This window comes from Schistocerca americana, chromosome 6 (assembly GCF_021461395.2).
Source record: "Schistocerca americana isolate TAMUIC-IGC-003095 chromosome 6, iqSchAmer2.1, whole genome shotgun sequence".
Lineage (NCBI taxonomy): Eukaryota > Metazoa > Arthropoda > Insecta > Orthoptera > Acrididae > Schistocerca > Schistocerca americana.
In genome coordinates, this window is record NC_060124.1 from 296,335,499 (window position 1) to 296,360,775 (window position 25,277).

Below are 25,277 nucleotides of genomic sequence, written 5' to 3' on the forward strand. Positions count from 1 at the left end.
TTATCTGTTTCTGTGTAGATGTAATAGTTAGAACACTCGTCACTAAGGAAATTTGCTTTGTACATCTCAGGCGATTAACCTAATGGAGGATTAACCATTTCGAACTGTAAAATTATAGATATACGGCATTCAAGGAATAGGCCTGGGCTTGTTCCGACTGGCCGACTGCTGGTACAAAAAATTATGAGAAGCTGTCTATGACTGGGGCGTGTTATCTGCTTGTCAGCAATCCTCCCTGCCGTTGCCGCCAGTAGATTCGTGCTGGAGATGCCGCTGCTTCTTTATTCTAGCAGCTACTCATTTGCCCTCACAAGGCTGAGCGGATACCGTTCGAGAAATGCCTATCGCAGAAAAAACCTGAGGAGGTGCCGGGAATGGAACATGAGTCTTTTTGAAGCGAAAGCAACGATGCTAATTTTCTTTTCCTTTCTTTCTATTTCTTCGCCGTTTCTCTCCTGTAGTTGTGCGCGCGTTTCCCATTACATCTCCAAAATTGCTTCGATGATAACTATACTCTCTCCCTTTCTCTTTCTCCTTTTTTTTCTTTCTTTTTACTAAGAGTGTCTCAGTCATCCGACCGACATTGAGCTATCGTTCCAGCAGCCTTTCGGCCACAGAGGCTATCGTTCGCAGATGTACGTATTGAGGAAGGCATCTGACGAGATATCGTAGTCAACTTCGGGGCGTGTGGACCCGGATTTCACTTTCGACAGTATTTTTTACGCTTTGGCAAAAGAATGAAAGCTGACCCGAAATCTGTGTACTGTTACTTTAAAATAAATCAATTTCAAATTCTTCAGCTTCGTATTCACAGCGTCCGTAATGGCTTTACAGTTTACTGAAGATATTTAAATCCCTCTGTACGACTACAGGAAAGCGCATATTTTTGTCGTGAAACTTACTTATTTTTGTTGGTATGAAACATCATAGTGGTTTTTACTGAGAAGTATTTCAAATTTGGCTTGCTTTCTAGATCTAAAAACACGTCGTTTCAAAAGATAATGAAGTGTGACATCACTTATGTATCATATATCCGATTTTCGCTCACACCCTGAAGTGTCTTCTGGTTCCATACTTTTGAGGTATTCCCTCGTTTGGCACCACTATTTCTTGCCTGATCTCACATTTATTTGCAGCACTACACATATCTTGACATGAAATAAGACCTAATATAGATCAACGAAAACCAAAACTAGCGGTGGAGTTCACAAAACTATTAAAACAAAGACACGTTTAGCCAAAGGTATACAAAGAAAAAAGAATGGTTCATTATTGCGTCGTATTTTACGTCAAGAGAGGCGTAGTGCTGCAAACCGATGTAAAAGTAGACAAAACACAGCAGTGTCAAATGAGGGAATAGCTCACGAATAAGCGATAAGGCGCCAGTTCCTGATGTAATCGAAAATCAGACGTAAAAAAGCGAAAGTAAAATCACATAATATCTTTTGTAATGAACTGTTTTCAGGTCTAGAAAACAAGGCAAATTTTAACTATATTTCATAAAATACCCCAAATACTAAATAACTTCCGTTCTGAATTGTGACAATAAAAAACAATCTTCGACAAAACATGTTTGGGCCTCGGTGGAGAATGTGTGTTATTTTGTGTTTCAATTTACTTTGACAGTGGATCTATGTTATTGGTCGATAATTGAACTCTGCTAAAATTGTGAGTTGTCCTGTTCTTTCGTGATGATGCCTCACACGATCTGCGAACAAGTCCTATGGTTAAAGATGTCAGCGATAATTACGTAATACTACACTCGATTTTACATTTTCCATTCTCTAAAAAAGATTAATAATTTTCAAAGGGAAAAAGAAAACAGAAATTAACTACTATCTACGCAGATTATGCCGTCAAAAATCGTAGACACGTACGTTCAACACTTTACTCCACCAGTTCGCAATTAAATTTATTGTATTAAAGATACCAATATACAATTTCTGCGGCAGCTTTCATTGTCTATTTAAAACTAAATAATAGTGGAAGAATCTGAACCCAGTTTACACAGAGATGACGAAAGTATGGAATAGTTCCTAATATCTTGTCGGACCTCCTTTTGCCCGCCTTAGTGCAGCAACTCGACGTGGCATGGACTCTTGAAGTCGTTGGAAGTGAGCTGCAGAAATCCTTAGTCAAGCTGCCTCTGTAGTCGTCCATAATTTAGAAAGTGTTGCCGGGGCATGTTTTGGTGCTCGAACTGACCTCTGGATTACGTCCCATAAATGCTCGATGGAAGTTATGTCGGGCGATGTGTGTGGCCAGATCATTGGCTCGTCCAGATGTCCTTCAGACCAATCGCTCACAATTGGGCCCGATGACATGGCGCACTGTCATCCATAAAAATTCCATCGTTATTTGGGAACATGAAGTCCATGAATGGCTGCATATGGTCTCCCAAGTAGCCGAACATAACCATTTCCAGTCAGTGATCGGTTCAGTTGAACCAGAGGACCCAGTCCATTCCATGTAAACACAGCCCACACCATTACGGAGCCACCACCAACTTGTACAGTGCCTTGTTGACAAGTTGGGTCCATCGCTTCGTGGGGCCTGCTCCACACTTGAACCCTACCATCAGCTCTTACCAACTGAAATAGAGACTCATCTGACCAGGCCACGATTTTCCGGTCGTCTAGGGTTCAACCGATATGGTCACGAAGCCAGGAGAGATGCAGCAGATGATGATGTTAGCAAAGGCACTATGTGTAGCTTAGTTTTAGTTATGTAATGTTCCGTAGATCATTTTCCCAATTATTTTATCGATATGACGTGGAACAAGTCAGATTACAAGGTATATATACACACACATGAATGGTGCTAATACTAATATTACTGAAATTTTTAGTTCTACGCATGCAACTACATTTAGAGGTACATTTTTTTACCATTTCTGAAACAGAAACTCGTCCATGTACTAGAAGGAGTTGTCCAAAAGATATGATTTTAAGTTAGATTTAAAACTTGATCTGCTACCTGCAAGACTTTTATGTTGTTAGGCAAATGATAAAAGATTTTTGTTGCTGAATAATGTACTCCTTTTTTGAGCAACTGACAGCATCAATAACGGATAGAAAAGGTCATTTTTCCCTCTAATGTTGTACGTATGAACATCACTCTTCTTCGCGAATTGAGAGGGATTATTTGTAACTAATTTCATTAGCGAATATATGTACTCTGATGGTGCAGTTAAAATACCTAACTCCTTGAAAAGGTGCCTACCTGATGTCCTTGGGTGAACACCCCAATTATTCACATTGCTCTCTTTTTTGCATTCAATACTTTATGTCTAAGTGGTGAGTTACCCCAGAAAACTATTCCATAAGACATTATTGAGTGGAAATATGCAAAGTACTTTAGGAGGCTGATCTGTTTATTACGAAGATTAGCAATTATACGAAGAGCGGAAGAAGCTGAACTTAGTTGTTTGAGAAGCTTAGTAATACACTTCTTCCAGTTCAAGTTGTCGTCAATGTGAACATCCAAAAATTTGGATAAATCTACCCTGTTAACTGAGCCCTGTTCATGTGCTACATCAATTGTCGATATGACTCTATTCGGTGTACAGAACTGGATATAGTGAGTTATTTCAAAATTAAGGGAGAGTCCATTTTTTGAGAATCACGTAATAATTCTTTGAAAGACATTCTTAACAGTATCTTCAGCTGCTTTTTCCGGAATGGGATTTATTATAACACTCGTGTCACCCACAAGAAGTACTAGTTCCGCTTGCTGAATGTTAAGTGGGAGGTCATTCACATGAATAAGGAACAGCAGAGGACCGAAAATTGAACCCTGTGGGACTCCCTTTGTGATAACTCCCCAGTCACTAGAATTTACCACCCTCCCAACATTATTTGTGCTAACCAGCAAAACGTTTTTGCTTTCTGTTCTTTAGTTATGATTCAAACCAGCTGTGTGTATAGCCTTCAGTTCCATAAAACCTGAGTTTTTCCAAGAGTGTGACATGCTCCACACAGCCAAATGCCTTGGATAGATCACAAAAATACCAACTGGCGATAATTTGTTATTTAGGGCTTGTAGTATTTGATGGGTAAATATGTAGATAGCATTTTCAGTCGAGTAACCCTTCCGGAATCCGAACTGTGACATGCTGAGCAAATTATTTTCACTTAAATGTGACACTACTCTTGAGTACATAACTTTTTCGAATGTTTTAGAAAATGAAGTCAGCAACGAGATTGGTCTATAATTATTTAAGTCACTCTTATCCCCTTTCTTATGAAGAGGTTTGACAATTGCGTATTTCAATCTGCCTGGAAAAATTCCCTGTGCGAGCGAAGAATAACATATATCGCTAAGGACTCCATTTATTAAATTAGAACAACACTTCAAAATTCTGTTAGAGACTCCATCAACACCATCTTTTAAGAAATCCTCATTAATATCACTGCAAACCACTAACTGCTTCTTTTTGTCTCGCAGGTAGCTCAGTAATGCCTCAAGATTTTTCATGAGTAGCTGAAAGTTACCTTGAGGAGATCTGTAGATTGTTACAATTACTATGGAAGTATATTGCAGTAGCAGCTCACAAGCACATGCTTCAAGGATCTGATCTACACAAAAACTATTTGTTCTCCATCCCTGCGGTTACATGGTGTTCAGACACACAAAACATCTATACCTTCAAAATTTACCCCATTTTCTAGGCACACAAGAAGCTCATCTAATTTTTCAGTCCTCTAATGTTCTGATAAAACACACAAATTTTATTTCTTTTGATACTGCTACAGACATTATGGCACTGATCTCGATTGTTCAGTGAAACCCGTCAGCCACTGCATTGTCCGTGATGAGAGGTAACGCCTGAAATTTGATAGGCACACTCTTGACTCTGTGGTCCTCGGCATATTAAATTCCCTAACGATTTCCTAAATGGAATGTCCCATGCGTCTAGTATCAACTACCATTCCGCGTTCAGTGTCTGTTAATACCCGTCGACCGGCCGTAATCACTTCGGAAACCTTTGCACATGACTCAGCTGAGCGGAAACGACAGCTCCGCCAATGCACTGCCCTTACACTTAGTGTACGTGATACTACCATTGTCCGCATATGTGCATATCGCGATTTCATGAGTTTTGTTACCTCAGTGTATAATACTTAGTCACTCCCCTGTTAACAAGGAATTTCCTCCTCAAGAATATCTGCAACCGATTCTCTCTCTCTCTCTCTCTCTCTCTCTCTCCTCCTCCTCCTCCTCCTCCTCCTCCTCCTCCTCCTCCTCCCTCCAACACTGACGTATAGAAACCTAAGCTCTTTCATACCCTTTTCCAGTAACCTAAGGCGAGTCCACCGAAGCTGTTCGAAATCGATGGGTTTTGGCTCTTCCGTGTTAATTTAGTGTGCTACAGCTACGAACGAATCATATTGGCAGAAATAAAAATCTTCGAAGTAGTCCCCGTTTCATTGTACGAAAAGTAAATTAACGCTGCTGAAGTTATCATGTGGTGAGTACATGTAGCTTTAGGCATACTAGATCGTTATAAGCTGTGATAGTTGTGAAATCAACTAGTTGGGCATTATAACTGTTACGCATTGCAGAGTGGGAACTCTACCGTGGAGATTTCGTAGATTTTATTGGAGACCGTATTTCATCTTAGAGATGCAGTGAGGTTCATGAGAGGTTCAGCTTCATGTTCCGGGAGTGAGGCAGAACATTAATCAACAAAAATTTAAACACCGCTAAATATATAATGTCTCCAGTGCATCTGTGGTGATGTCAGCTTCTCCAGTTTTCCACAGCAGGAATCTGTTAATTGAGGATACCTATGTACATAAACTGCTGACGAAAAGCGAGGTCGTCTTCGGGTACACCGTATACTGCTGATGCACAGTGTACTTCTGTTTCATAGCCAGATTATTTTATTTTATTATTATTTTTTTTTTAATCGTGCAATGTCCTACACATCAGTTATAGATGTATTTGGTTCCGCATTCAATTTATAATGCTGTCGTCAAGTGACGAAGAGGTTTTCCTAAATCATGAAACAGGACATGCGATGAAAGATGTAAATGTCAGGAAAGCAATATTTAGCTCTCACATTAATGGAGTCACAAAAGCAAATATCTTCTGCCGTTCAACGCAATTTTGCTGCTGCTGTCATAGTAGAGTACATAATCTTACAGGCAAACAATACGTTTTAAGCAGACCCAAAAGTCTTCCGTCAGTAAAAACATGGACAAACAGATTGAAAGTAAATAAATGAAATTACAATCTTCGATAAAATGCGGTAACGTTTGTAGTTTGTTTGTTATGCGTGACCGAAAAATACTCACCTCGACAATTTACTGAAGAAGTTGCCTTCGAAAACGACATAAACAAAAATCGTGCGGCGAACCAGGGAATTAAAAACACAATAAAACTCTTTAAAATGAGACAATAAATTCCTGAAAATGTACTAATACTTGTAATTATTGCCGGACTTACCTCCACAATGTGAATTTATTTCAAACAGGAAACTACCTGCGCCAGCAAGGCGGTGATGTGCAGAAAAAGAAATATCCGAAGCTCGAGACCTATGCAAATTACCTGGCGAAAAACGTGATGCATGTAGGCGCAAAGTAAACTGCGATATTTTATGAAAAAGAACAAAATTTCGTTTCATAGTTTTGCTATAGACATGTCATATGTTTCTTTAAAAGAGAAGGAAAGGAAAAAAAGCGCAGTTGTCGCGTTTTAGAGTTGACTTTTTGAAATAAATCATTGTGACTAGCTTGGAATTGGCGAAGGTACATACTACAAGCCAGTGTAATGTATTTACGTTCGGTGGTGCAACGCTTCGAAATCGTAACCGTGTTACGAAACTGAATCATCTCTCCGCTGCGTCGGAGGTCTTAACCCTGGCGAGTGACATTTTACACACATTTGCTTTTCGAACTCGCCATTGTCTATTTGTTTACTGTGAACGTAGTGTCAGGATTTAAATTTGCAATTGCCATTTAGGTGGCTGTTACCAGAGACGAATGTCAGGGTGGTTTGTGCAGTTTGTTGGCTGAGTGTTCTCGGTGCGTACTCCGTGAGGAAGTATGATTTATTCACTCACAAATACTTCGATAGTTATATAGTGTTGGTCACGGATCGGAATTGTGGTTTTGTGATACCTGTGCTGCAAACAGTCATAAACAGTTGAGTGACATTCACACGTTACATAAATGCTGCACTAAAGACATCAGTTTACTGATGCCTGAGCACAATAAGTCGTTTTCGTCGTGGTGAACTACTCACTGTTTCCTTTGGTAGCAAGCGGCATTTAGCCGTTAACTTCGTCCACCAGTTACTCTTGGGTGATTCAGAGATATAGGCGACTCCCGTTGAGAAGAAAATGACATTGCTGGGTTGTGTGGAGCCCGGTGCGTGTAATTGGGCGTACAGTACTGGTCTGATGGGTGACTCACACGCGTCCTTGCGCTGCTTCCGTCGACCACAGAATGGAAGGAGACGCTTTCAAGTAACGTTCCTTTTACAGTCCTGCATATCCTCAGCTGAGTCATTTCCCGTTCTGCATGTTCTCGTGTGGGTGTCACAAGAGTTGTCAAGTTGAGGTCACATCGCCTCCTTTCAGCGTTGCAAATATGCGATCCCGAAAATAATCTGACGCACAATTTGTTGTGTGGAATATGTATCCGAATAGAAATTCTTTGGTAGCTGTTACGAAAAATAAAAATAAGAATGTTGCGCAAGCAATCAGGGAAAGAAAAAGACTGTTTAACTTTTGCAGTCTCAGTTGTGTGCAATATTATGTTGATGGTTTCCACGTTAAGTCTGCCTTATTATAAGGGGAATTCAAATGAAACCCGAACACCAGTGAAAAGTAACGAAAGATCTTATTAACTAAAAAATGTACTTGTACACATACTCAAAAATAGTCGCCAAAACTGTTGCCACATTTATCCCATGGCGACATTAGCCGGTCGATTCCATAATTGAAGAAGCTAGTAGTAGGCTGCTGTCGGATCCACGCCTGGACCCAGTCTTACTCTTCGTCGTCCGTTGCGAATCGATGTCCGCGAATAGCTTGTTTTAGAGGTCCAGACACATCAAAGTCACACGGTGAAAGGTTGGGACTGTACGGTGATTGTTCCATTGGTTCCCACCGAAACTGCTGCAATGTCGTCTTCGCCACATTGCCCATGTGTGGACGGGCATTATCATGCAGAAGGATAAAGCCATTCGACAGCATTCCTCGGCGTTTCGACTTGATGGCTTGTCTAAGGTTGTGTAAAGTAGCTTGATAACGCTGGGTATTGATAATAGTTCCCCGTTCCAGGAACTCGGCAAGCAGTGAACCCTCGTAGTCAAAAAAGGAGGACAACATGATCTTACCAGAATTGGTGTGCACGATCTTTGATTTCTTTGGAGGTGGTGAAGTATGTTTCCAATGCTTGCTCTGACGCTTGCTTTCCGGTTCAGAATGGTGACACCATGTTTCGTCACCTATGACAATATGTGACAGAAAGCCGTATTCCTCCGCATGATAACGTTGCATATCGCTCAAAGACGGCGCTTTCGAGTATTGCGCTGTTCGGCGATCAGTTGGTGGGGAATCCACTGCGCACAGATGTTTCGAAAGTTCAACTGTTGATGATGCATTATGGTGTAGGCGGTGCCCGCGCTAATACCCAGTAAGCGATGGATCTCGTCCAAGGTGTTTCTGCGGTTGTCCGAGCATTCACTTCCGCAACCATTTCCGGTGTGATAAGAAGCTAAGCCTCTCCAGGACGAGCATCGTCTTCCAGTGACTGGCGTCCCTCGAGGAATTGCTTGCGCCATTCCACAACACTGGAGCTTCTCAGACTGTACTCAACGTAAACAGCCCTGTCATCCGCCGATACATTTCACGGCCTCCAACTTACCTCCTCCGGCAAAATCGAATCACTCCTCGTTGTTCCTGATTACTCGACTGCATGTTCGGTAGTGGACGATAACATGCGTGACCACCTTCTCTTCGGGGTGGAACCACAGTGGCGCTATGCAACATCAAACGGTGCACACGCGTCAGTCTTTCGACCAATAGATGGCGCCACCATAACCGCAGTTACATGGTGCCAGCTTACGTGGAAGGCAAAGGCAGACGCACTGACCGGGCATCATCAGTGACCTGAAATCCACACATTTTAAAAAAATGAATGTTCCACACCTCCTCCTAAACCACTGGACCGACTTCAACCAAACGTGCTGTACATATCACTTACTGCTTGGAAAGAATCACTGTGGAGGTAAGAACCATCTTCCTATCAAATGCGTGGAGGTGGGAGTGAAAGAAAAAGTGTAGCCCACGACGCGCGAGTAACCAGACTCTACTCATCCGGTATTTGAGAATGAGAGCACTTAGTGACGTGTAACAGACATTCCAGATAATTTCAAACCAACACGAAACTTTTCCTCGGGGACACACCGACGAAATGATGAAAAGATAAAATATCGCTTACTGTATTTTCGCTGCTCGTGTATTAAAACTGTCGCTTCGCTCATAACATTTTAATTTTTTAATCCTTTACGAAAAATGTATTGGCGGCACACTTTGCAGACGGTATTCAAATGCACCACTGAATGCACCTGCAAAATTAGATCGTTGTATGACACATAGTTAAGAAGTTACGACATCATAAACATATGTTTAAATGTACTTCATTATTAGTAGCTCTATTCGCAACACATTTTGCAGACAGTATCCACATGTGCGACCGAATATACCTGCAAAATTCTATCGTTGTACGACACATAGTTCGGGAGATATGACGTCATAAACAGTGAGCTGCACGAAATCGAACCCGAAACTGTCGGCCGAAATTCGTTAGATATACTGGTGAAATATGTATAGAAATAAGTGTGAAATATGTAAAATACATGTGAAATATTTTTTACTTGTGCTTTTGCTGGCAAACCAATATAGGTAAAAAAAATCCCCTGGGTTGAAATTGACCAAACTTGGCACGTAGTTTACTTACTATCTGGAAAGAAATACTGTGGGAGTGTGAATCAGCAGCCTCCTATTTGGGTGTGGATAATGACGCGAAGAGAGAAGGGGAGAGTAAGAGATGGACAGACAGAGAGGTGGAAAAAGCAGACTGACAAATTATGGTTTCGCTGTTATTATGAACTGTTCAATATTGACTACTGGCAGGTTAAAACTGTGCGCGTGACCGAGACTCGAACTCCGGACCTTTGCCTTCCGCGGGCAAGTGCTCTACCAACTGAACTACCAAGCCTACCTTCCAAACTTCACAGAAGCTCTTCTGCGAGCCTTGCAGAACTAGCACTCCCGGAACAAAGAATATTGCGGAGACGGCTTTGCCAAGCCTGGGGCTGTGAGGACAGGTCGTGAGTCGTGCTTAGGTGGCACAATTGGTAGAGCACTTGTCCTCGAAAAGTAAAGGTCCCGAGTTCGAGTCTTGGTCCGGCACATAGTTTTAATCTGCCAGGAAGTTTCATATCAGCGCACACTCCGCTGCAGAGTGAAAATCTCATTCCGTTCAATGTTAATGCCAACAGCTCTAAAACCGGAAGAAGAACACATTTAGAGCAGCATCTGCAAACATTGTAAATCGAAATTTAAACTATTACTTCACCTGTAGGAAACCAGAGTGTGCCAGAACTGTTTCTAATCTCAATGCATAATGTCTTACGTAAAACAAATAGCATAAGCACAAATATGTATATATTTTAAACCACTAGGGATCTCTTTAAAGAAACAAGAAAAAGCAAAACATTCGTTTTATTCACTTGTAACTAGATGGACCTAACACTGAAAATATCCACCATAAAAACATCCATGTGTGGAAAAATTTAGAAGCACTTAAAAACTGGTGTTGAGAGAAATAGTTCTTCGAACATTCTCTTGAACGAATCCAATGCATATTTTATCGTGAAAAAGTGAAGGAAAACCTCTGAAGATTAAAAATAACAATGCAAGTGGATTGAAATTATTTTTTCTACTATAGAAAACAGTCATCGCTGATGAACATTTGTTACCTCGGACCTGGTAGAACTTCCAGGGAGCAAATAGCTGAGAAAATTATGAAATGATGATCAGTAAAATATGATATCATTATCGTACTGTGCCTCCGAGAATCGCGATTTGCTTAAGAGAGACCTCGTGCCCGGGAGAACGCAGAGGAGCAGCGGCGGCCACGAATATTTGTTACCGGATTTTGCCTTAAGTGAAAACTTTCCAATATATTATATTTATGGCTCTTCTAGACTCCGTGCCTTTGTACCAATCATCCTACGTGCTGAAATGTTAGCGAATGTGCTGTATCTTGGAAATCACAGGAGGACAAAATATAAGCTTAAAGAACGAACGTACTTCGCGTGTATAAAGTAGAGGTTTTCACGCAAAAAAGCGACAATCAGCTACATGCTGCTCACGAATTGTGTTACGCGACCAGCGAAGCAGTGATGGACGAAGCGAAAGCAGCCGAAACTGGCGCCTAGTTTCACGTCTGCGACTTAAATGATTATAACATGCGATTACTTCGTAACTGACGGCGTTCAATGGTGTAATTTTGCTAAGCTAAACATTTATGAATAGCTTACTAGGCAGGTGTGCTAGCCATTGCACTACCGAAGCAGTGTAAGTAACAGCTGCACGGACTAACCGAATAGTGTTGATTGACAGCCGGTACCGATATTCGAAAGATCATACTCCGACTGCCTCCCCCCCCCCCCTCCCCTCCATTCTTCTGTCTCTCATCATCATCATCATAATTTTGCATTATTCCGCTAATCGAAATTTCGATTTTAGAATGTGGAACGTCACATTATCATCAGCGGTGTTTCTTCTTCCAATATAGCGATACAAATCCACAGAGCTTTTCACAGGAGTGCTTCTTATTGCATCAGCCCTCGCCTCTGCCAAATAAGGATAAAGTGGAGGGATAAATATAAAATATTGATATTGTGCGTGCGAGAGAGAGAGAGACGACGATGACGAAATACACTATCTTCTCATATTCTACTGTCTACTGTCGCACTTTTTCCACAACCAATTATAAAAGGTTTTCTTCTGTTCCAGACTATTATATGTCAGATATTCTTTAGAAATGAAATGAAATCTATTGGACGGTACCTTAGGCCAGTAGCCTGCCATGTCCGGTATGTTTCTTTGTGTACGAGGACAGGTATCTTTCACTGGATTACTGGAGCTAGTCGTATCGCGAGGAGCAGCTGCTTGGGTGCGTGAAGGAAGAAACGAGGAGTCTGGGCAGTCCACGGCTTCTTTGTGCTCAGCGAGCAGCTGCCGGTGTTCCAGGTGGCGTCTGGCAGCTGCAGCTGCAGACAAAGCTTCCAGAGGCTCCACCAAGAGCGGAAACTCAACGCCTGCCCACACCCACCTATGGCGCTTTCTTCACTCCACAGTGGGCTATACTCAGTCAGCCTCATCTCACAGGAAGCCATACCACAAAGAGGAGCTACAAACCATTAGGCTTTACATACATATTGACAGAGAGTATGAAATTAACAATAAGAACAGTCGAACAAAAAACTGTGGCCACTGGTTGGAAGAAAACATAGTTTATATCCGTGTTCAAGAAGGGTAGAAATAGTGATACGCAAAACTCAGGTCTGATCTCATTGATGATCATCTTGTTGCACAGTCCTAGAAGATATCCTGAACTCTAACGTGGCAAGGTATCTGGAACGGAATGACCTCCATGCCAGTCACAATTGATTTCGAAAACATCACTCATACGGACCCAACTTGCGCTTTTCACGCATGACGTCCTGACAGCCATAGATCAAGGCAATCAGATAGATGCTGTATTTATTGACATTCGAAAAGCATTTCAGCTGGTATAACACCAACGCTCATTAACAGAAGTACGGTCATGTATGATATCAAAGAAAAATTTTGACTAGGTTGATTATTTCTATGTAGGCAGGACATGGCATGGCATGACATGACATGACGTGGGATGACATGACATGACATGACATGTTTGTCTCGATGGAGATCCATCGACAGATGCGGAAGCAACTACAGACGAGTCTCTGGAAACTGTGTTGTTTATGTTACGTATTAATGACATTGCTGAGAATTTAAGTAGTAACCTCAGACTTTTCACAGTTGATGCAGCTACGATAGCCAACACCGTGAAAAATGCATGCTTGAAAATAAATACAGGTGCTAGCTAAGCCCGCAGATTGCGCTGTTGTGTATGACCACAGACGGTACTTGTGAAATGTCCTCAATACGTAAAATGACCAAAACGGTGTTCCGTGTCGGTCGGACGTGTGCACATGAGGTGGATGCTTCAGTAACTGAGGTAGCCGAAGTGTTTGGTGTTTCAGGAGGCACCGATCGAAGATTTATACTGCAGAAAGGGAGAGCGGAAAAGCGTTATCCGCTAACTCATAACGTGGGCGAAAGTGTGTGTGTGTGTGTGTGTGTGTGTGTGTGTGTGTTCAGTGATCGTGACACACGCTCATTGAAGATTGATTGTGACTAAAAATGAGGCGACGACAGCTGCAAAAAGTCACTGCGGAATTGAACGTTTCACTCGTGAACTCTGTCAACACGAAAACAACACAAAGGGAATTCCATAAGCAGGGAAATGCAGCGCGAGCTGGAATTCCAAATCCACTCATCAGTTCTGCTGTATCGGGGAAAAGGGGTGCCAAAGCTATAAAACGTGGACTGTAGAGCAATGGAAGGAAGTCATTTGGTTGGATGAGTACGGTATCGTACTGTTTCCAACTTCTGGCGGAGTTAACATCCCAAGTGTGAAACATGGCGGCCGTTCAGTGAATGGTTACTCTGGAAGATGGCATTACTGCCAACGATTATGTGACCATTTTGACTGATCGGAACCATCCCATGGTGTAGCGTTTGTTCCCTAATGTTGATGCTGCTTCTTGGCAGATTAAAACTGTGTGCCGGACAGAGGCTCGAACTCGGGACCTTTGCCTTTCGCGGGCAAGTGCTCTACCAAATAAGCTACCCAAGCACGACTCACGACCCGTCCTCACAGCTTTACTTCTGCCAGTACGTCGTCTCCTACCTTTCAAACTTTGCAGAAGCTCTTCTGCGAAACTTGCAGAACTAGCACTCCTGAAAGAATATTGCGGAGACATGGCTTAGCCACAGCCTTGGGATGTTTCCAGGTTAATTGGAGTGACACTGGGAAAATGCAATCACTTTAGAAAAGATACGGTTTACGAAACATCTGGGGATGTTGGAACGTATATATGCGGCACAGAAATGTAGAAAATTTCAACCGGTAGATGGGTAGAAGATAGACAGTAGTTATACCAGAAAACCTATTCACAAACTTTCAAGAACCACTATTAAGTGAAGAATCAGGCATTATACCATTCAGATGCAGCTACTCACGGAGGTCCAGTGTCGGATGTAATTAAAGTATGGCAGTGAAACTTGTTAGATGCGTTAATGCGGAACCGATTTACTCTGGAAGAAAATTAGTTCCAGTTTTGGCCATCATGTGCAAATAGAGCTCTGTACAGCATTTTGATGACGTCTCTTGTGCTCATATTGGAAAAAGATTTGTAAGCAGCGGTTAATAAAAACATCAACATTATGCGTTCCTCGTTTGTTGGACCTTGTCTATCCACGTCCCATCACTAATCCACAACTTATGGAAACTTTTCTGTACGTCTTTCTTGCATTCACAGCGCCATATTTGCACCTGGCGGCCAAAATTGGAACTTTTTCCAGTGTAGATCGGTTCGGCATTAACGCATTTAGCTGCCATACGATAATTACAGCCCACACTGGATCTGTGTGAATAGTTGCGCTTTAATTATAACCTTTTGCTACATGGCGCTTCCGTCGGGATCGTGAAAACAAGATTAATTCACTGCGCGTACAGCTGCAGTTGGACAGTGACCATTCCCGCACTGTATGCTCGGCTGGAACGCGAAGAAACGCTGACGTAGCTGTGCGTGTGTAACCCTCTGCCGTGCACTTCGCAGTGGTTTGCCGAGTATGTACATATAGATGTGACATATTGTCAACAACAGCAAATGTATAATGCAGTGACCAACAGATAGTGATGAAACTTATTTCAGAAATGTTGCCCTTGTAACGAGCTCCGGGTTCAGGCCTTGAAGACCCACCGGCCGCCGTGTTGTCCTGTGCCTTGCTGCGTCATACGCATGCGGAACGGAGGGGGATGTGGCCATCACACCGCTCTCCCGTCCGTTTTGCAGACTTCCCCGACCGTGGAACCGCTGATTGACTGCTTCTCAATCAAGTAACTGCTCAGTTGGCATCAAGAGGCTGAGTGCACTCCGTACCCGTACTCCCACCGAGGACAAATCATGGACAGTACCGGGAATTGCACCAGGGTCTTTCTCATGGCAGCCATCTGAAAGAAAGATCCCTTATCATTTAGCTACAGTATAGCAGGTCAGCAACTGGAAGCAGTTAATTCCATAAATTATCTGGGCGTACGCATTAGGAGTGATTTAAAATGGAATAACCATATAAAGTTGATCGTCGGTAAAGCAGATGCCAGACTCAGATTAATTGGAAGAATCCTAAGGAAATGCAATCCGAAAACGAAGGAAGTAGGTTACAGTACGCTTGTTCGCCCACTGCTTGAATACTGCTCAGCAGTGTGGGATCCGTACCAGATAGGGTTGATAGAAGAGAGAGAGAAGATCCAACGGAGAGCAGCGCGCTTCGTTACAGGATCATTTAGTAATCGCGGAAGCGTTACGGAGATGATAGATAAACTCCAGTGGGAAGACTCTGCAGGAGAGACGCTCAGTAGCTCGGTACGGGCTTTTGTTGAAGTTTCGAGAACATACTTTCACCGAAGAGTCAAGCAGTATATTGCTCCCTCCTACGTATATCTCGCGAAGAGACCATGAGGATAAAATCAGAGAGATTAGAGCCCACACAGAGGCATACCGACAATCCTTCTTTCCACGAACAATACGAGACTGGAATAGAAGGGAGAACCGATAGAGGTACTCAAGGTACCCTCCGCCACACACCGTCAGGTGACTTGCGGAGAATGGATGTAGATGTAGCCGGCCGAAGTGGCCGTGCGGTTAAAGGCGCTGCAGTCTGGAACCGCAAGACCGCTACGGTCGCAGGTTCGAATCCTGCCTCGGGCATGGATGTGTGTGATGTCCTTAGGTTAGTTAGGTTTAACTAGTTCTAAGTTCTAGGGGACTAATGACCGCAGCAGTTGAGTCCCATAGTGCTGAGAGCCATTTGATGTAGATCTGTATACACTCACTACTCAGTTACGGAGGCTCGCACATTTTGACGTAAATTAGTTTGTTGCTTATTACAACCGTTGTATTTATTTAGCGTATGGCTCATAACATCACAGTAAAAATTACAGAAACAACACTATTTAAAAAGAAATCACATATGTATAAACAGAGCAATAAATAACAGTTTGTATATAAGGACACCGCCAATTGTAAATTTACACTCACAGAAGAGCAATCACAAGCAGACGTCCAGCTTAGATAATAAATAGTCGATTGCCTCTTGGTTCGCCATTAGGAAATCCTAAATGAACTAACACAACTGGCGGCAGACAGAACGAAGAATTCCTGCCCCACATCACAGTGAAACAGAACTGTTGTATATTTTCTGTTTTCGACAACATATCGATACCATTATCATTGTTGTCAACCAGTGTCTTACGCCTGTTGTCAGTGACCTCTACACAGCCTGCATGTGTAACTCTGGTCTCTGCGGATAGGGCTCTGCGCAGACTCCTTTACTCTGCATCTTCCACATCTTGTAGTTAGTTAAAAAGTTTCAAGCTGTACGTACGTAATCATGTTTTATTTATTTCTGCTTATGAACCTATCTGAATGCCTGTAGCAGAGTCTGAAGCAAGAAACTGCCAGATCAGTACGAGATTTCGGTATATTATTACAAGACGCCCATATAACAAAAGGAAACCCATCTGTCACACATTAGCTACCAATTTTACAATCTCGCAAGTGGTTTCGTTATTGCAAATCGTAACAGAATATTTAGTGCTGGCTATCGCCTTGTGCTAGTATCTTTATTGTCAAAATAGGCCACAATTAGTTCTCATCAGTAGCGATAACTAGATATTTGATATCCTGTTAAGAGAAATACATTGTCTCATTTACAGCCGCTTCGACTATGGTCTAGCAGCTATATTTATGCTTGTTTGAGATTTGTCAGTATCCGATCACCCAATCTTCTTTCTGGTATTTCCCATATTTTTGTGAACCACTATCTGAAACTGATACATGGTTTGCTTCTAGCTGCCCGAACATACGTTGTACACGAAACGGCAATCGCACAATATAAAAATAAAATATTTTTTTTTTACAACCGTGATGTTTAATAGCTAATTTTTCATATTACAACTTTTATAATTTAAGATACATATTACGACTTTTATAATTTAAGATACATATTTGCACTACAGTCTTTTTGTAAATACATACATAACTTCGCAAACTTGCGCAGCCGGTGTCAAGACGAATAAAATTCTTCTGGATGTTCTACTGGTCATTGTATAAAATAAAAAATGCAAAAAATTTACAAACTGTTGAAACCGACGTTTAAGTCGTAGTACAGCGGCCTTACTCGGGGGGAAGACTGGTTTTGGTAGTGGAAAGGCGCCCTATTTATTATAAACGATCAGTGTCAATACGTCATTTTTTCTAGAATTGGCCCTAGGATGCAAAAGGCTAATCATGACGAGAGGGAGAGGGTAGGAACGAGGCTGTTGAGGAACTACCTGATTTTCGATGATTGGCACCTGTCTGCACTTGGCTGCTGGTGAGCATGTTTTCTTCCTGGGGTGCGCGAGAAGACACTGACAGTTCCTCTGTAGCTGCTTACTTGGGCTTGGAAACGTGAGCTCGACATGCGAAACCGAATATTTAATAAATTGTACTCTGTAAATGTGACCGTGTACTACACACTATATCTCACAAATGATTTTGTTCCTGCGGGATGTTTGGGAAGCCCCTCTTACGTAGAAACCATTGCGCTTGTTCCTTTAAATTCACTGTAAATATCACTGAAATTTCATAAACATTATTTACGAAACAAGCACGTATACGTGGAAGGACGACTGGCGCAATGGTAATGAGCGGGAATTGCTACGAATGCAGCAAGTAATAAAATACACGGGAACAAGTTTGGAGTTACAGCCCCGCATTTTGTTGTTTCAACATTCAGCATTGTGCACCTTTAACAACTTCACAGCATGGAGGAGCGTTGAAAAGTTTCAACAATGGGTCAATTCACTTGTGACTGAAATGAAATGAATTTACTGAAAAAGCGTGACATTTACATAGGTTTGCGTACCCCAACGTAGCAAATATTTTGCAGCGAAACTCTGCACTGCTCTTTAATACCTGTTCATGGCATGATGTGTTCCAGTGTGAAGCACTGTCGTGCACATACACACGGAAGTGCAGTAGGTGACAGGATGGATGGCAGATATTTTTGAAACGATGTAGATGAGCTTTCTTCATTTCACATAACGTCTTAAAGAAACGGGAATGAAGTTTTCCTCGCGCGCTACTAAAACCAACAATTTATTTACATTTTTGTGCAGTGGAAGTTCGTATATATGGACATCATGAAATACGTAGAGCTGTAAACAGCAACTCGGGCCTAATTAGCAAAATATCGTAATCAAGTTAGAGGTTTCACTAGTGTGCCACTACCGCCGCCGCCGCCGCCACCACCACCACCACCACCACCACCACCACCACCACCATTTGTCATCCTCGCTCTTTGGCGTCATTTTATTCAAATTCTGGTAAATATGACTCTTTGGACTGAGAAAAATGTACATGTTTTCAGGTATCCTGACGCTTTCATATTTTGCCAGAAGTGAATGCGTTACACGACCATTCTTCCACAAACAGCCAAATAATGTATGCGAATTCGTAATAAAGGACCCATTTGCCAGAATATTTAATTGATGCCGAGGAATATTATAAACAGTAGTAGTGATTGTAACTGATTAATGCAACCTTACTCATCTTCTGCTCTTGGTTCGGATTTGCACGCCTTGTAGATTAGTGGAAAAAGCACAGTCACAAGGACAGTAGAGTCAGCTCCCATCGCGAGAGCCAGTACGCAGGAGGACTGGTGAGAGAGAGTCGAGCGTCAGTAGCCGACTGGCCGTGCGCCATGCTTTTGTAGTGCTGCGCCATGGCGTCCGGCTTAGTTCTGAACAAACAGAGATAGTATCTCCTGTGGCACGAACTCCTGGCGAAAACATTTTACAACCTGGGAGTCGAGTGAAAAGGTTCGCTTCTTAACAGAACGCACTATCTCCCCAAATGTAGAAAGTTAACAGTTTCTCCAGAAAGCGCCAGATGTGAGAGATAAACGTCTCGAAGACTGATTGGGATCCATTAGTTTTGGCCCTTTGAAAATATGAGACGCCACTGCATGTATTGACTCTGCAAAAAGAAAATGTTTACGCAATTGTAAGAACTGCCACCATTGGCTAGTTTAAATAAACTGCAATTTAGAGAGGGAAATGGGATGGTGGTGATGGCGAACTGCCTCGTTGATCACAGAGAGAGATACAGAGTGAGTGAAGCGAATTTTTCTCTGCAAGATGGTAGGATGAACGTTATTTGTTAACCACCTAGAGGAATGGGATTAGTGTTTTTCTGCAGAACATTTTTATCGTTCTGTGCTTGGAAGTTCCGAGGGTGAGGACAGAAAAATTTCGGGCTGATCTGCTCTTCAGATGTTGACGAGGGTGATTGATTCTGCAGCCATATTAGTTTCTATCGGCTTCACTGTAGTTAGGCTGATCCGCAACTGCGAGACGATGTTTAGGGACATTAAAGTCATTTTATAGTAATTCAATTACTTCAAGCTTCGCTCTGAAGACTTACGTGTTAACGGCAATCAACAGTGTGCTTTCAGCTCTGACAGAGGTGTTACACATTCCCTTCTGTTTTACTATTTTCTTTCAATTACCATCAAGACACTCACTGAGCACTTTGCGATTACAATTAATTCAGAATGAGATTTCCACTCTGCAGCGGAGTGTGCTCTGATATGAAACTTCCTGGCAGATTAAAACGGTGTGGCGGACCGAGACTCGAACTCGGTAGAGCACTTGCCTGCGAAAGGCAAAGGCCTCGAGTTCGAGTCTCGGTCCGACACACAGTTTTAATCTGCCAGGAAGTTTTACAATTAATCCCCTTGTGGAATTATCATCATCCTTCCCCCATACCCCTCCCTGCCCCCTGACATCTATGTCAGATATGCCAAGGCCTTATTATAACGTTGTCACTGTTTGTTATTTGTTTTGCCCCTAATTATATCGGAGTAAATCAAAATAATTGTGGTTCATGTCTGATTTAGTAATCATAAATGTACCCAGACATTATTTTGAAGGACACCCTAATATTATGGCGATACCTGCTAGGTTCACCTTGCAGTTTTAAAACTAATCCACCTTGCAAATACTATTCAAGTCTTCTCTCTCATCTAAGGCGTTATAACAAGGTAGTTGTATAATGTGCCTGTTCAGAGAGAGAGGGAGAGAGAGATGCTTGTAACTTTTTTGGAAGTTCCTTTGCACCATCAATTTGTTGTAAATAAAGCTTTTGCTGTGATTCACTGCGAATGTTTGTTCTTATATACGCCGTTCCTCGTGACGCTTTCTAAGTAGAGTCTGAGGGGCTATGTTGCCATATTCTGGCAGCCTGAAATAAAGCCATTTCAAGCTGTACGATTTTAAAATAACAGTTCTTTCATCGCATATTTCAATATTAAATCACAATTTCGACTACATGCTGCTTCCATTAAACAAGGAAACATCCAACTGCAATCACAGGAGTACAATTAACTGAACAGGCAGCCACATAAAGTGTGAGAAGTAGTGTTACGGACTATCCAGTTTTAACTAATTTTGTTGCCATGTTCTAGTCCAGAACTCCTTAAATAAAAAAAAAGGTCGGTGCTATTACAAGAGATTTCCGATATTGGGGTCGCCTGCCACGAAAGTTTGGAAACTTGTTCGCGGGTGTCTGTCCCTGGCGCCGTTTTGTGAATTCGAGAAGTGTCGGCAGGGAGCAGTTGAGGGACATACACGTCCTCTCTTCCCACGCCTTCCACATAACAGGCCTCCCTTTTCTCCCTCTCCCTCTCCTCTTTGCTTCTGTCAGTCTCCCCCTAACCCCCATTCCCATCCCCTGATACTACTAAATCGAGCCAGCCAGACCGATTGCTGTCCCGGCCGGCCGGAAATGACCTTTACGCATTCGTTCACTGGCATGCGCCCTATATGAACACAGAATACTTGTACGATGCGCGCTGGACGGACAAAGTTGAGAGCGAACTTCGTTTCAGCGACTGTTTCGTGTACATCGCACGAACGTCGGTCAGGAAGCCCAGGGGCCTTGAGTGTATGTGCGGTGATTGTGGGTCTCGAGAACACTCACTCCAATCCTGTCCGTCTCTACCACGTAAGCTGCACTGAAACACGAATACGTCTTGACAAATACTACTGAGATGTTAGAAAATGGATTACACTAAATATTGTTGCAGACTGCATATCTCAGACATTATACAGAGAAGACGGACGAATATGATCGTTCAGACAGATGGTTCAAATGGCTCTGAGCACTAAGGGACTTAACAACGGAGGTCATCAGTCCCTTAGAACTACTTAAACCTGACTAACCTAAGGACATCACACACATCCATGCCCGAGGCAGGATTACAACCTGTGACCGTAGCAGTCGCGCGGTTCCGGACTGAAGCGCCTAGAACCGCTCGGCTACCGCGGCCGGCGTACAGACAGAAAGCACCCATAGCACCTGGAGAATCCAGTTAAGACACTTCAAGTGAGAATACTGGTGACAATACCCGCGAACATATTTATTGTTTCAGTGTTGTGTTAGCCGTCTGTTTTGTATTTTTATACCTTATTTGTCTAATTATGTTAGTATAGATATTGTATTTCTTTTTGTTTTCTGAAACGAGATAAATGCGGTAGAGCGAATTATCGGTAGCCAAATAATAGCGAGTTCTTATCCCGCCATGGTCATGGCTGTAGATTTTGATATGTATCTCTTTCGTCTGTATAATGTCCCGTTTTGCTTGAAGGGCTCTTAGTGAAACACCATTGAGACCCGCATGTGTTAGAGTGTACTATTCAGTAATGTTTAAATATACTGAATATACATGATCAGCTACTTGATTCAGTTATGTCGCCGGCCGGTGTGGCCGAGCGGTTCTAGGCGCTTCAGTCTGGGACCGCGCCCGCTACGGTCGCAGGTTCGAATCCTGCCTCGGACATGAATGTGTGTGATGTCCTTAGGTTAGTTAGGTTTAAGTAGTTCTAAGTTCTAGGGGACTGATGACCTCCGATGTTAAGTCCCATAGTGTTCAGAGCCATTTTCAGTTACGTGAATTAAACATCTAGTCCTTATGTTGCTAAATGATGTGAAATGGAACGAGCACGTAAGATCAATTGAAGGGAAGGCGAATGGCTGACTACATTTTATTGCGAGACTTCAGGGAAAGTGTAGCGCACGTGTAAAGAAGACCACAAGACTGCGCACAGGACGCTTATGTGACTCTTTATTCAGTACTTGCCAGCGTGTTAGGAATCCCCAACAGATCCAATCAAAGGAAAACATTGAAGCAATTCAGAGGCGTACTGCTAGATGCGTTATCGGTCAGTTCGATCAGTACAGTAGTGCTGAGCACGCAAATTCTCCGTCAGCTTAGATGAGAATCCTTGCTCTGATGACGAAGATTTTTTCGCTAAAACTTATGTAAGAATTTTTGCGAACTATCATTTACTACAAACTGCGAGATCTCACATAACGACCACGAACAGAACATAAGAGAAATCAGTTCTCGTATTGTAGCATGTAGGATTCTCTCGCTCTGTTTGCCAACTGAAAGTGAATGGGTGGCAGTAGGACAATGCATTGTACATTAGTTTGTAGAGTGTGTATGTGGATGTAGCACAACGGCCCGCAGGCGATTACGTTACTGCCTACTTAGAAGACAGTCCTACGCTGGCAATGCAGTGGTTTTGATTCCATTGAAATTAGTGACAGTCAAAATTGCTGAATTTTCATTAGTAACAACATCCATTAATTTTAGGTGTGCAATTGAGGACCACGACTCTGACCTCTAAAATTGTGAGAACGCATTTTAATAGGTTATGGGACATTCGTGTTTATCGGAAATGTAGAAACAAAATCCAGGCACCCCGACGAAACCATGTCTTGGTTATTAAAATCATTTTTTAGGATGTGTCAGTACTTCGCAACACTGAAGCCACGTATTCCATGAAATTACAGGAACACGTAGCACCGATCTGATTAGCAGTAAAAACATTTGAAACACCATTTTGTTTATTTTCAACAACGAGAGAGCACTCTTCGGACATCTGCTTTTGTTTATTTGCTTTTAACAGAACGCGATTCTAGTCGTTTACCCGTGGATACACTAAAATTCTGTCTTTCGTACTTCCTGCTGATACGTGTACGTTGCTTGGTTGTGTGTGTGTGTGTGTGTGTGTGTGTGTGTGTGTGAGAGAGAGAGAGAGAGAGAGAGAGAGCAAACGAAAACTTTGGGTTACTTAAGCCTTGCCGTAGTCAAGTTTTTATTTAATTTTACAAATTTCTGCCCAGCAAAGTGTATAACTCATTTTAATTGGCTCTCAACCGTAATTACCTTGTCTGCAAGAGGCAACATCTAAAAAGTTGGCACGTGTTGTGTTTTTGTGCGTTTTACTTCGCCCTTGTAGAATTTTTTAATAAGCTTAACCGCTGCTCTAGTAATTATTTCGAGAGGTGGTGTTTACTGTGCATCTCAGCTGTTTTTATCGAAGTGAACTGCAGAGACTGCTATGCTTTGTCTGGTGCGCTAAGGAATGAGGAGGTGGTGAAGGTACCTAGAAGGAGAGATGGAAGTGAAGTGAAACTATTCATGAGGAAATGTTATGTGGTTGTCATAAAGTGAATACAAAATAAAATAAATGAAGTCCGCAGCTCGTGGTCGTGCGGTAGCGTTCTCGCTTCCCACGCCCGGGTTCCCGGGTTCGATTCCCGGCGGGGTCAGGGATTTTCTCTGCCTCGTGATGACTGGGTGTTGTGTGATGTCCCTAGGTTAGTTAGGTTTAAGTAGTTCTAAGTTCTAGGGGACTTATGACCATAGATGTTAAGTCCCATAGTGCTCAGAGCCATTTGAGCCATTTTTGAAAATAAATGAACAGCGTAACTGACGGCAAGAGCACAAATTGATATGGCACATGCGTGGAAAAATATTCTCGAATATACGTAGCAGGTGGTTCAGACGGAAGGAAGTGGCTTTCTCAATATGCCCATACACATGTATTCGGACCGACACACGCGCGTTCTTCCATAGAAGTCTATTTGCTTTGAAGGTGGTGTCCGTTGTCGTTGATTTATAGGCGGTATTTACCGAATATGGCTGAAATTTGTGGCAGTCCCGAGTCAGTATCGTGACTTCGAAAGCCTGCACGGCTATGACCTACCTGACAAGTGCTCATAAAAGTGTGGCATAGCGGTAAGGTCTCACTCTAGGATTTGGTGTGCGTCTCAGTGGTAGTTCGGCTGTCGGGCATTAAGCGTAAATTGTCGTGTATGAGAGGACGAAAAACACTAAAACATAAATTTTAGCCAATAATGCAGCTAGGCCTATCAGTCTAGAAGAGGGAAATGTATTTTACAGCTCTATCATTATTATTTGTTTATCAGGTTGAAACTTTTTGGACAATAAAAATGGCGATTACTACTGCATTCTACCGATTTTCTGCACCATACATGTACTTACTAACTTCATTAGCGGTATCTGTGATGAGACAGAACATTATAATCACAATCAAGCACGTCATGCTTCAAGAAACTCAAAAGCATCACCGGTAAATTTTATCCTCGTACAGGGGTTGTAGACGATGAGAATGGCACCCTATTGGAGACAAGGAAGAAGCTGTTGCGAGTTGGAAACAGTACTGTGAAAGGCTCTATTCTGAAACAAACAATAGTAGGGAAAGTCGAGTAGTTGACCAAACTTACTTTGGAACCTACAACCTTACGCAGCGAAATAGAAATGCAGTACATCAGAAGAAACATAAATCCTCTGGCCTAGACAATATATCTATTGAGGTGATCAAAGAAATGGGACGAGCGGGTGATGATGTGCTGCATTAAACGTGTGCAAGAATATGGAAAACTGGGGAATTGTCAGAAGACTGGTCGAAGTCTCTTTTTATCCCACTACATAAGAAAGGATCAATCAGAACCTCCTCCAT

General features: G+C 42.4%; 1 protein-coding gene across 1 annotated transcript in view; it reads left to right on the plus strand.

Moving 5' to 3' along the window:
* Positions 1-25,277, plus strand: part of LOC124619333 (protein phosphatase 1 regulatory subunit 14C) — a 542,581-nt gene that overhangs the window by 339,733 nt on the left and 177,571 nt on the right. The window lies entirely within an intron of this gene.